Source organism: Asterias amurensis, chromosome 1 (genome assembly GCF_032118995.1).
Source record: "Asterias amurensis chromosome 1, ASM3211899v1".
NCBI lineage: Eukaryota > Metazoa > Echinodermata > Asteroidea > Forcipulatida > Asteriidae > Asterias > Asterias amurensis.
In genome coordinates, this window is record NC_092648.1 from 18,826,386 (window position 1) to 18,841,026 (window position 14,641).

The window sequence follows — 14,641 nt, forward strand, 5'->3', positions numbered from 1 at the left end:
ATAGTACTGTTATTGGACGTAAGCTATCTATAGTACTGTTTGCACTGTTGGTACTCAGATGTGTTATTTTATACATATGTCGGGACACATCTAAGTGAGAATACTGATCTGTGGCAATTACCAAACTAGTGCACTCTAAAAACTAAAAAGTTGAATCCAACACTTGCATGAGTTCGGTGAGTGACTACACTTTGAAAGTGTTGGATCCAGCATTTTATATGTTAAATTCAGCATTTTAAAGTATTCAGTCAACAATTTAAGTGTCAGTTGAACTTTTAAAAAGCTGATCCAACTATTCCAAGGAATATTTTTGAGAAGTGTTGAAATAACACTTAAATTGTTGAATTAACCCTTTTTGCATTGGATCAAAAATTTAAAATGCTAGATTTAACAAACAAAAAGCTGGATCCAACACTGTCAAAGTGTAGTCACTCACCGAACACATGCAAATGTTGGATTCAACTCTTTAGTTTTTAGAGTGTGCCTTTAACTTCGACAATTCATCATTCTTCAACTATCCCACCAAGGTAGTCTTAACATCTGCTCTTTCCTGTCTATAACTATTCCAAGCAACCAACAATCAGTTACCATACATCACGACACTTTTAAACTCATACATTTACATACAAATTTCAGACAATTATTTCCCAATCAGACGGAGAAAATGCCTTTTTATGGAATTGTCTTCTAGCATGCGGAAGTTACAATAATCACACGCAGTTTCAACTCTAATCGGTTAAATTAACAACTTTGTGTCCCCTGATAAGGAGACCGTGGGAAAGACACTTTCAAGGGTGTGCTTTTTAATGTGTAAAAACATTGGATACTTCCTGCGATAAAGATGGTGAGATAGGGGAATTTTAATTGCGCCATGTCAGAACATTTAGAAACGGTCATTAAATGCACTGGACACCTTCAGGTAATTGTCAAAGACCATGTATTCCCACTTGGTTTATCTCAACATATGCATAAAATAACCAACCTGTGAAAACTTGGACTTAATTGGCCATTAATTAAAGTTGCAAGAGAATAGTGAAAAAAAAACACCCTTGTTGTGTTTAAAGGCAGTGGCGATGTTGGTAATTACTCAAAATAACTCAAATAAAACCTTACTTGGTAACGAGTAATGGGGAGCTGTTGGTAGTATAAAACATTGTGAGGACGGCTCCCTCTGAAGTAACGTATAGTTTTTGAGAAAGAAGTAATTTCCCACGAATTTGATTTCGAGACCTCAGATCTAGAATTTGAGGTCTCGAAATCAAGCATCTGAAAGCACACAACTTCGTGTGACAAGGGTGTTTTTTTTCTTTCATTATTATTTCGCAACTTTGACGACCAATTGAGCTCGAACTTTCACAGGTTTGTTGTTTAATAGATATGTTGAGATACACCAAGTTAGAAGACTGGTCGTCTTAGACAATTACCAAACGTGTTCAATGTCTTTAAGATGCCTCATAAACGGCTTCAGGCCCGACTGAGGTCTTCTATTATTTGAGTGAGAAATAATAACCTCTTTCTCAAAAACTCACAATGTTTTATAATATCATAGACATATAATGTGTGAACACCTTCTTTTAGGCCTATTGAATTATATCAACTTGCTTGTTTGCTTGTTCTATCACATCAATGACAGTGTGTGATTAATGACGTTGACGTTTAATGAAAACTAGAGAATTTGGTTGAACTTGCACCAGCTTTGTAAAATGGAAAATTTATAATGTTGTTGTAATAATTATTTGAAGATTACTCGTCTCATGGTGGTTGGCTTATACAGTGAAAGCCTACAACTTTGCCCATGATTTCAACTTAGCATTATACATGTATATTGAACCCAAGCCTAATTTGAAGAATGCTGGTATATGCCTCATACTGAAACCGATGCAGGATTCTCTGTCGTTATTCCAATTATCTAAAAAAAAAAACAATTGTCAAAATGAGGGTAGAAATGTCAAGTTGGGGTCTCGTTTAAAAAGGTCATGCAAAGGGTGTTCATGTCGATAAAGCTACGGGTTAATACGGCAACAGTCAAGCTAAAAATATCAGCTGTTGTTGGCAGATATAGGGCAGTGGCAGTCAACCCGAACGAACAGGCAAAACGAAGAAGAATTTTAGACCTTTTTTGGTCTTGATGCTCGCACCATAGAGTACTCATTGTTACAAAACAATATACAGGCATGATGGTTGATGATGAGTCGAGTTGTCAACCACCGGTTCTCTTCAGAACCAACGAGATTTATACACAAAATCATGGTGCTACCGCAAACCTCACCTATACTTTCATCATGCAAAGTTTCAAATCCTACTCTGTAGGTTGATGTTGTAACTGTAAAACTCAAGTAAAAAGCCACACAAGTCCAGATTTGTCAAGTACATGTAGTACTTTTTGTACACAAAACACACTGCCCATAGTATTATAAATTAAACTTACACTGCTTGAAGATATAGTGATGGTAGAAAGCTCCTCCTAAAATATTACATGATGGGGTGCTGGCGTTTATAAAAAACAATGTCGAGTCACGAAAATAATTTTCTCCTCAGGAGATGAACGTTATTTGTAAGCAAGTACAACGTATTACGCGACTCTCCTGAACACATTGCTCTGTGATTCTCACCTTGTTCTCAAAAACTTGACCAATAATGAAGCTGAAACTTATACATGTAACAAATTATATTACATAGGTCTACATATTCATTCACAGTGAGTAGGGATTCATGCCATGACCAAAACAACTTGATTCAATAAAAATGTTTAAAAACCCTTGGCAAATACCAAGTTTGACCCTTCATCGGGATATCATGAAAACAACTTGTAAACACACCAATCCCCATAGGAGCTCATCGCGTCGTCGAATTATTTTTATCGAATTATTTCAATGACTTCCTGTATGGTGCAGATACGGGAAAAGGGCCGCGCGTAAATACCATAAACACTGTGACAGAAAACTCGACCGGGAAATCACCCTACGTTGTGGTATTATAGTTCACGGTTTGGGTTCTTCAAGTAGAGGATAAACTGGCCTTGGACGGTCTGCCAGTTGCTGATAACACCAGTGGTTGCAAAGAACCACCTGTGGGAAGTTGGTGAAGAAGAAAAAAAGGGAACCCCAGATTTGACACTCGCTGGGCTGAGCTCAACACATTGACACCCGGTTTATTTATTAATAAACTTTAAGACGGATCTCAGTATGGTGGTATTATTACCAAGTACATCCTGTAGAATACGTTTTAAACAGGAATATATGTCAACGATTATACCACGGGGGAACCGAGATCAAAGATAATACGGAAGTACACGTCATGTATATCACAGGGTGGTTGAAATTATGACTTGGTAAACAAGTCATTTTGTGACTTCAGCCTACATTATTTGTTAATATGAATATTAAATATATAGATATATGGACTTGTATTTAAAAAGCCTATGTCATAGATATTACTTAATTGGCCGTATAGTTTTCTATTTCATAACTATGGGATATTTAGCTTTTGGTATATGCACCAACAGTGTTGGTTTTTTAGTCACGAAATTATTATTAGCCCCAAAAGAGTTTCATATCAAGGAGTTGCATGTGAACATGACTTGGTGTTTTAGCTGGTAACCAATAGTCTGGTAATATTTAATGCTAAGTTACTTTTTCGTGCGTATGCAGCTCTGTATGAAATGAGGTCCAGGTCTATACACGATAGGTTATTGCCATGCTAATACTAAGCTCATTTTAATTCAATTTTCATGCACGTGACATTAATTCGTAGCAACTTGAACGAGCGCGAAACAAAAGCCTTTCAATTGGACACATCATTAACAAAGGATTAAGCTTATAGAGTCAAGATAAGGCATTTTTATTGGCTGTTCGCCCGTGGCGGGTTTAGCCCATTAATAAAAAAGAAGACTGTAGAGAAATATATGGAATTTGAAAATTTTTATAATAACAAAAGTTTCAACCCCAATGCCAAGAGCAATACAGCATCACGTGACATCCATGAATAATAAAAAACAGCTTAAGTCGGGCCTCTGGCTTTTGCTAAAGCTGGCTAGAATTATAAACCTATCGGGCAGACCTATAGGGCTACCGACGCATGATCAGAAACTGAGGCAGCCATCTTAGGTTGGTGCCATCCTCACCCCGGTGCCCAGACGTCTTTGAACTGCAGCAACGTTAACTACCTGTTAAGGGGCTGTTGGGACCGGGTTTTTAATGTTTGGTTCTTAAAGGAAATAAACTGTTTCTAGCATAAGCAATTTAATATCATGACAGCTTCCGTTGCCCTAATACATGTATTTTTAATATGAGTTGGTCTCAAAATTAGCCTTTTTGAGGTTTGGTGGCCACAGGAGTGCACTGTATCAGATAGATTAACCCAAACCTTACAGATAGTATAGTATTGTGTCCACCATATCTCAAAATTCTCATGTGGCCCATGGGGGGGGGGGGGGGTGACAAACACCCAACCCCACCCCACCCCCTCCCCACTGAGAAGTGGCAATATCCCTGGGGAGTCCAACCACCAACAAAGGATTCTAGTTCTTACCACAGAGACATCCTACTCTTCATTCAACAATGCGGCACGCGAGTGCCCCATCAAATTAATATTCATCCTGTATGCACCCGCCGCGAAGGATTAAGAGACCATTGTCCGGAATTATTGACACTCCGGACAGGGTGATGTTCCGGCTGCGTCCCCCCTTTGTCACCCGGTTTGGTTGCTCTCTCAAAAAAGAGAGACTACAGTAGTTCCGATCGCATGAACACACTATTTTTTATTCTTATGTACCAGGCGCCTGTAGCCTCCTTTTTACGGGCAGACAATAAACAAACCCTTCAAATTGTTTTCAAGGGAACTGTTTTTATTGTTGTTTGTCACAAGGTCTTGGTATCTATTATAATGAACAGTGTCCACCACGTGGCCCTGTGATACCACACGTACAACACGAGGGCGACACACTGGTGAATTCTATTTTGAGTCAGCGGATGTTATAGAGATGGGATAAAAACAAATTACAAAAAGTTACATTAAGTGAATAATTTGTTAACTCATAAAGTATATAACAGCAAATTATGTAGGTTATAACGGTCCTTTTGAGGCCCAACCGCAATTTCAAAAGTAGAGATGTGTTCCTGACAAAAAATACAAATTGTTTTGTTTTCCTTCACAAAGGGTACGGTCAGATTCAAAGTATACATGTGTGCTGTAAAAGCAATCCGTACAGACTTGACGATTGCACTGTTACCGCAAGCAACAGGTTACCAGTTGAATTGATGTAAAACAATGAACAGTTACCGTGGTTTACAATTATTAGGAACCTAACTGCACCAACAAAAAAACGGACCAAGGTTTGATAGTTATTTCCTCTCTGGGAAATACAAAATAATTATAAAAGACGAAGTTTAAAGTTTTAAGTTGATAATTATTAGACCATTCACATCAGACATGAACAGATGGACAACAAGAATAATGGATTGTCAACCAAGGACATGTAAAAGAGGTAGACATTGAAGAAGATTGAGAGATAACATGTATATGCAGGAACAACATGGACCCGAACTCTAAGCCCTGGACGAACACAGCCTAAATGATGATTTGGATTGGACTCACAAGTTTCAATGTGTTTATTCATTGACACTAAGCATCTAAAGACAAACAATTTGACCTTCTCATAACTCATGTACAGAAGGCAAAAGGCCTAATTATTTTAAGATCTTTGTCCGAATCACAAACGTTTCTGTTCCTTCTGGAGCTATAGCCCAACATTATGGGCAATTACTACATGACCAACTACTAACAGGCCATCTGTAGAGCGAAGACCTTCCCAATTTGTGTTAAACATTTCGCCACTTTGTTAGTGCTACACACTTTGACAAAGAACATGTAAAGACATACAAAACATTAGCCTAACATCTGCGAGTACAATAACGATTCCTTATATTCTCTGTTGTTCGCATTTAGTTAACATACATGATGGACATTTATAATCTCTCGCCAAATATGATTAACCAGAAGAAAAAAAAGTCAAAGAAGAAAACAAGAAGACCGTCAAAGGAACAAAAGTTTATTCTTCGTATTAATACGGTGCGTTTTGTGAATACTGCGTGATATCGACCTGTCAACACGACGACAGAGTGGCACGCGCCAGATGGCCCCATTATGCACGTCTTATTGGCCAGTTACGTAACTGGCGAATTTGTAAAATCTGCCGATTAACAAACAAGCAAGGAAGCTGTATTTGGCCAACTGCATGCTGTATATACCACGTGTCTCTATGTCTTTTGTAAGCGTGTTCGCGTGCCCAATATTAGTTTAGGCATTCATTAATGTAATGAAATAAAATTTGTTTGGTTAAGACTTGTTTATTACACAGCAACAGTGAATTTTACAGCGATGGTTTTAAGTTATATTTGGGACCGGCAAACAGGAAAACAAAGACCCATAATAACACCGTATACATATCCATATTGGGCCGTGGATACAGGTGAATAAAGCCATGCATACAATCGATTTGTAGCAACTGCAGGAATTTACAATTTATGCTTCAAATCGATCTTAATCAATAATTGATTCATTTAGTTCAACATACCTCAACAAAATGACGAAGATATAAATATATTCCATTTTATAAAAGGTACGTTGACATAATGTTTAAGGAAACTAAAACCCTGACAATGGACGACCCCCAGACCACCTTGAGACAAAATGATTGTCCAAACGGTCTGAGCAGCTGACCGAGTGTACCAAGATCATCACATTCAAGAAACTGGTTACGGATCAAAACTGTTTGGACACTATCACAAATCATGATTGACACGAGCTACTATCCAACTTAATCAGAGTTAAATTTCCGTCTTAAAGAAGGTCTAGAATAAGATGTTATTGAATGTTAAACCATCTCTACAGATGATTGTAGTGTAAACAAGACCAATCTGAGATCCAGTAAGGCTTATTTCGAATCATGCTCAGAGTTCAGATGGTGTGTTTATTCCATCGTGGTTTACCATCACAGTTTACTTCTGCCCTTTTCGAAGCCATGGCTTCGGCTTTGGATTCGGATGCAGGCTCCGTCCTCTCGCCTAAAGCCCTGAACACATATACGAAGAGCATGTGCAATTGTCAAAACAACTGCGGGGCCAAGCTAACCCGAGCCGAATCTTGAGCCAAAGCCGTGGTTTCGAAAAGGGTCATAATACAGTTAAGTTTATAACCAATGCGTTGAGAAACACTGGTTCCATGGAAACTGTTGTGCAGATCTCAATGGTACTCACGACACTCCAGGTTTTTTTCCCCCAATTTTTCCCCTCTCAATGAGAGTGGTACAGGTGATAGTTATTTGTTTTATTTTATAGTTAATAATTAGTGGTGGCGAATTGTTGCGTTTGGTGAATGAGTGAGTGGTGGTTGACTTTGCCTCACTCTTGATCTCAAGGGTGATGGCGCGACTGTGTTGGGGGAAGGGGCACGTGGCAAAGACCCTTCTCAAGATGGTAGGCGGCTTTACTGGTACCATATCCCTTCAGTTCCTCGCTACCAATACCTGAGGCTATGGGGAAAAGCTTCAGGATAAAGTTTAACTTTGTGTCAGCCACGAACAATATCCAATAAAGATGTCGCGCGTGTGCGATTATCGGCTTACGGATCTGAAGCGTAAACCAACTTTTTTTCCTCCCCTGAAAGACCAACTAAAATACTATCCAGGATTTCCCCCTCTGAAATAAAACCCATTTATTACGTGAAAGGGGGGCTTGAGCGCGATGCGGCGGCCCTCTGACAAAGAGCCAAGGGGAATGATTGGGATAGGGCGCGTGTGGTTTATCAATGCCTTGTGAAGTCTTCCAAAACAGCGGTGCCGCCTGGGTTTCTTGCTGCACCTCATTTGCTCCACCACTGGGGTTTGCTTGTTGGTAATGAAACAGCTCCAAGAAACACCACGTGATGGGGTGCCGCAGCACAAAGCCTAATTACAAACGGTAGTTGGAGAAACAAAGCGGCACGAGACTCGCTCGCGTGCCAGGCTAGCTTCAGTCAAGGGGGGACAAAGCTGATAGGGGATTTGCAAAGGGTTTAGGTAGGCCAACAAAAGGGACTGGACCAGCCACGCGCCGAGTCTTCGATCCGTACTGGGGCCACGCGTCCCCCAGGGCCCTAGAGGAACATCTGCAAACAGCGTGTTGACAAAGTTAAACTTCAGCATGTAGCATAATCATAAGCGCATTGTCGATGTGAGGCGTACACACTGGGCCGGACAAAGAGCTCATGAAGAGGTCACTTTCTATTTTACTGCCTACCTCTTCTCCCACTTTGTTGGCCGATCCTCGGACTCGAATGACAGGGGGCAAAGCACTCACCCCTTCAAGTTAAGCGTGTGTAAATTTACCATGTATTCGGTAATGCAAACACACAGACCCTCCATAATTGCACCATCAAAGCCAGTGGAGGGGTTCTCCACTTGTTTCGGGAGTCTATACACAAAGGGGGAAGCCATTAAAACTGGCAGACAGGTGCTATGGTCTCAATATTAGCGCACACCACAACCACAAAACAACTGGTTTTATTTTGTTTGTTACCCAAGGAATCTCCAGTGGGTTGAAGGTGGTGGTTATTTCTGTTTTCACCTTTTCGACACACGAGTTTCCTCTACTTTTCTTAAATTGTTTAAGGATGGTTTTAAGGTCATCCCTTCCTGAAATCACTTTTACCCCATTGCAAGACTGACAGCTAGGCCTGGTTCAGAAATATATCTCCTGGTACATCTGCCATCAAAGTAAAAATATTTCTTGTAAACGTGGCCCTTCCGTTAATCTCACCTGATCAATATTGAAGTACTACTACCCTGCCAAATATGGTTATATCACCAACCCACAAACACGCTGTCCGCACGTGGAATAAAAAACACACAGTTTCTCGGCATGTCAAACTTTACTCTAGTCGTGACCAAATAAGGCTTGGCTGTCACACGAGGCACGCGGGGTGTGTGGGTTCGGCCACGAGACCGGGGCGAGACGCCGTCACTTCGAGACCCTCAGTGTGCCCTTCCGAATTCTTCCAAATTAGCCCTTGTCAAAACAGACACTTGTCACGCGGTCCATCATTAGGGGGTTGTTGTTCTCGCTAGTTTCGAACACAATCAAGTCATTGGTTCCTTCCACGACGACACCATGGTGGTGGTAGGCCTACGTGCTGAACTATGGTTGCACTATCTGATGAGTTAATTAACACAAGATAAAGGGTTTCAGTTGAAACTCATTATAAAACTCAACAACAGCAACGGCAACAACGTGTGTTTCATGGTTGAATTTATGAACGTTTTGTTCTATCCGACCGAAGGGTAACCATGAAGCCAAAAGGTCAAGATTTGCCCTTTGCCTTTCTGTATCTAGAGTTGATTGCATGATCCAGTTGATTGGTTCGGCACGCGAGTACGTGTGTCTGGTCTGACGACCTGCTGCTGTTAATGGGCGTTTCGTATAGCTTCCCCACCCGCCTGTCAATCCAGAACCGAACCCGAGTCGCCTATGATTAAGGAGAGATAAACTGTTGCCTCAGCAATTGAGCAAAGTTCAACCTTCAAAAAAATGTGTTTTTAAACAATTGAGTTTTGGGGGAAATCCCAAACAGGATGTTCATTTGAATTCAGTGAAACACCAAAACAAAAAATGCATTTGCATTTTTCGTTATAAAAGACAGCTGGTATCATCTCGAGCAGCCGGGACGCTTATCTGAGTTCAATAAATAAATAAAAGAAACAACGGCTTCGACAATAACAATAAACCTAAACAGTTAATCGAACGTTTTCAAACAGTTACATTAACAAAGACTTGAAGAAAAAAAAACTCTGACAATATTTCGATGTAGGCCTATAACAAAAAGCAAGTATATAGTCCATGTACTTCATTCCGCCAAAGATGGTGGTTTCAGAGTAGCAATTTTTAATATTTTAAATATTATTTTCAATTTTCAACTTTTCAGAGCCTGACGCTTATACCTTGCAGAGTCTTCCCGAAAAGACACTCGACATAACAAGTTCAAAGGTCATTATTATACCACAGGTCTTTTTGATTGGTAAGCAATTTAGGCCCAGCAAGCTGTTTTAACTTCATCTCATTAGGGCCATCGTTTGGAAAGACACAATAAAAGTCACATGTGAAAGTTTCAGTTGAATCATGGAGGAAGGTTGAATATACAGTGTAAACTTGTAAAACAATCCATACACGTTCAGCGAGTTCACAGCGGGTACCAACCGCATCTCTAGCCGCAGCATTCACAAACGGACACCATGGAAATGGGAACCTCCAACATCATCAGTCGCATTCATGCAATCTTTGGAGATCCAACTCAATTGACAATGATTTCAAATAAACGGTGGCATTTTAAAACCAAATATTTTTCGCAGGACTCTGTTACTATCACTAGGGGCCTACAATATTATAATCTCCATCTTTTCGAGGAAAAAATGAATATTTTTTTAAGGATAGAAATTACACATTTTTTGGGGACATTGGTATGACCATACCTTTAAAGGCACTGGATAAATTGGTATAATTACTCCAAACAAATTGTTGCGTATAAACTTAAAATACGAGCAACAGAGAGTCGTTGATATGGTAGCACATTGTGAGAATCGGTTCCCTCTGAAGTGACGTATAGTTTTTGAAAAAGAAGGTAATTTCTGACGCAAATAATTAATACTTCAGCTGAGGCCTTTTATTATGCATATGAACGCATGCACGCAAAGTAATGCAACAGGTTTTTTCTTCTTTCACGATTCTCTTGAAATTCGATAACCAATTGCATGAGCCCAATATATCCAAAGGTTTGTTATTTTATGCATATTATGTTGAAATACACCAGAATACTGGTCGTTGACAATTACCAAAGGTGTCAAGTGTAAAAAAAAAGAAGAAAAAAAGACACATAATCTCTAGTGGGTGACAGGATACTTGTATAAAATATCACCCGGCTTTTTTTCTCGGAATGTAATTCATTTTTGTAGGTGACACTTGTCACCCAAACGGTTCGGCACTATACTACATGGACGTTAAAGCTATGGAAATACAATACGCCTCTCAATGAATTCCATCTGAAGCTATCTATCCGGGTCATGGCGTTTGTAGTAACTTTTGGCAAGCAACAGCTTCAATATATAAATGTCTTATGGCCCGGTCTGCTGACGGGACGCAGGAGGAGGCCATCTCCCATTGCGAGGGTTGACGTCACAGCGTGACTTTAATTCTCGGTTCTCGTTCGCTTTTTAAACGGTGTACCCTTGTGAAAACATCGCGGTCAAACGATGGATGGTCCTTTCCCCGGTGAACTTGGTTAATACAAGGTCAATTATGGATAGATGTCAAAGGCTGAATTGCATTATGACTCGAAACTTGTTCCAAGTGCACTTGAAATTGTATACTTGGCATGCTGCACGAGAGTATCAATGGTTGAATTTTTAGTAATGACTTTGATCAGAATGGATTGATACATTGGGATGGGTCACGAAAAGCGTCATAAGATTTTTAGACTTTAGGCCAAACCATGTTTAAGGAACAGGGTTTCATTTCCTACTCTTTGGAATTAGCAAAGCCAAACAAGCTTATAATCTTTGCCAAGCAGCTTAACCTTATAAAAAGATAAAAGTATGACTACTTTATATTATATCGGGCAATGGGTCACGGAAACGTCATCAGATTTCTAGACCTAAACCATTTCGGGACTTTTACCTCAAGCTCAAGGTTCTAGGAACATGCTTCATTTCCTATTCTTTGGAATTCAACAAAGCCAAGCTAACAATCTTTGGCAAGCAGCTAAAACTTTTAAGATAACAGTGTAGACTTTTATACGATACGCAATGAACATAGGTTAGTTAGTTTTATAAATATAATGGCTCATTACAAATTATGTAATTCATTCTTTTAGGTGACACTTGTCATCAAAACGGTTCAGCGCTACTACAGACAAAAATTCCACCTACACAAAATTCCATCTAAAATACAAATTACACATGTGTTTTCATTCAGTGCACACCAAATGATTTGAAAACGAATCACATATAATATAAGCCGTATTAGTACCTGTAACATTTTTTACAGATAGGGGAAACAATTTCGCGGTGCCTTTGATGACGCAAGTATGGACTTTGACACGCAGTCAGAGTACCGGTATAGATCAATCTTAAATTGGTTGTATATTTTAACGTTGTGTTGATGTATATTGGCAACATTTTAAAGAAAAGTATACACTGAAGGTAACACACTATACTGTAGCCGAGTGCAGTGTCTATTTGCTAATAAACCAGAAAGAATTTTCGTTTTTTTTTTTTTTTTTTTTTTAATAAACGTCGAATCCATCCATGTTAACTTAACCACGGAGAAATTTTCTTCCTCCATGATTAAACGAGGTGTGACAGTGGGTATAAACTGGATTGTTTTGCCGCAGCATTAACAAACGGACACCAACTCTCAGAAATGAGAGAAACGATTCGTGCTTGGAGTGTTTCTTAAATTCAAATAATGCTAAGGTGGAAAGTGACCAAAACCATTTTACTTTGAAGAATCCTTTCCTAAAATAGTTTTTACTTATCAACAGCTGTAGTATTTCTCACCAAAAAAGTTTTAATGATCATTCGTTTTTTACCCTTCGCATACTAGTTATTAGAAATGGAAAACAAAAGCAATTTCCAAATTGTAAAAATGGTTGTCACTGCAGTGTTATTATTAATAATGTTTTGTAAAGGACAACTCTGCTGAACATTATAGCCACATGTTCCCCACGAAATACGGGTTTTAGAAAAGAGGGTGGGGTGTTAAGAGTGAGAAAGATTAAAATAAAAGCAACATAACAAATCTATTAATCACTATTTAAAATTTGATCAACCCGTTTTGTCCTTTGTAAAATAACGGACCATGAGATGTTAGGGTCCCATGAAAACCACGTACGATGTTTTACCAAAATGCACAAACAACTTCAGTTAAAAAACCAGTGGCGCCAAATGCAGGCGCGTGCAGGCATGGGGCCCTCTTCTGATTAAGTTCTCGTATGGTTCTCTATGGCCACAGGTTCGGCACGCGAGCAGCACACTTTAACCAACTGATAATCCACAAGCATCAATCCGAATCTCACACCCATATTGATAAGATACAATAAAGTAAACATTTATTGCAGCTTCAAGAGACTCTATGTCTGACACAATTGTGAAATGTCGGCGTGGTTATCTTCTCCATGTATATGTTGCTGTTTATTTATTGTTTATTTATATTTTGTTTAAATACAGTTATTTACTTCAATGTATACCTTTTCAACAGGTGTATTTGGATTGTTTTGATCTTTGCAAACATTGGTGATTAATTACCTTTGATAATTTCGAACTCTTTGTAATATACTAATAAATGTATTTGAGAGCCTTGTTTTTTTTTTTGGCAATACCGTTTTGAACCTAGCCTTGAGAGCCTTAAGCATGTGGCACGTGTCTCAAACCATAAAACAATGAAATGGCTCTGGAATGTTTTAGCTTATCACAAAGACTGTATACTGATTAACTGGAATGGGCCGTATTTAAACATACCGTATCATTGAACAAATATGGGTAGGGTTTGTATTTAAAAAAAAATGCATTGGAAGTTGTACATCTGTGTCTGATTAAAATGGGCATCAAGATAAACTTTGACATTGGTTGAGAATATCTTGGATTGGGTTTGCTACACGGCGGGCCTATATAAATAAGTAAATGGAAAAAGACAAGTTCCGTGCAAAGAAGACGAGTCCATACTCTGAATAAATAAGGAGAAATGTTCAGTTTGTTCAGTTTTGTTTGTAGGTCTATGTTTGAGCATGGATTTGAGGAACAACTTGCATCTAGTTTCGCTCCATTTGGAAAACCACCTTAGGCCTATAACCGCATATTGGCCTACTCTAATACAAAAATGTGATACATGTATACAATATACTATACAAGTCCCGAGTGAAATATGGTTAAACGATCCACCTTTGAACTTTGCACTTTGTCTACTTTTCGACTACTACTACACTGAGCTCGCGGAGGGTAAAATTGGGTTCACCTCGCAAAAAGTCAGAACGAATTGTACGGTACACATGTACAGACAGACACCCCATTACTGAGCACACGGGTCACGCGTTGGCGCGTGGCATTGTTAGATGCTGAAACTGCCATTGACAAATTATGTGCACGTGGCGTGGTGTGGGTGACTCTATATTTTCGGTGATTATTAAACAAGGTTGCGGGGAGAAGCTGATTAGAGCAGGAAAACAAAATAACAACAACAACAACAACAACAACAAGACGAGACAGAAAATAGTTAAAAGTCGTGTAGACACTACAGTGCTTTTTAAGTTAAATTTACGTGGGGTCGAACTTGTTTTAGAAACCAATAAGCTGCCCGCAACGAAAGTTAATGTCTGATTATTTTATGCGGCTGCCAGAGGTCAACTCGACCCTTAACAAACAGTAGTATTTTAGCCTTGATACCTGGTGAGTGTGTGACGTAGACCAGACAGGGTCAACGGGGCTACACTATATCTCAGTGTTGTGATAAGGATATAGGTCCGTTAAGTGCAGTAGATATCCATTACATGTGGTATTATGGGTGCAGGGGTCCTCTTAAAATGTATGAATTAATTCTTCTATAGAAACTTATCAAGGGCT

General features: G+C 39.2%; 1 protein-coding gene across 1 annotated transcript in view; it reads right to left on the reverse strand.

Annotated features, from left to right (window-relative positions):
* LOC139942233 (constitutive coactivator of peroxisome proliferator-activated receptor gamma-like) overlaps nt 1-14,641 on the reverse strand; it is a 73,634-nt gene that overhangs the window by 26,576 nt on the left and 32,417 nt on the right. The window contains exon 3 of the mRNA XM_071942457.1: nt 8,796-9,188. The gene's annotated coding sequence lies outside the window, so the exon portion shown is untranslated. The remainder of the gene's footprint in view (nt 1-8,795; nt 9,189-14,641) is intronic.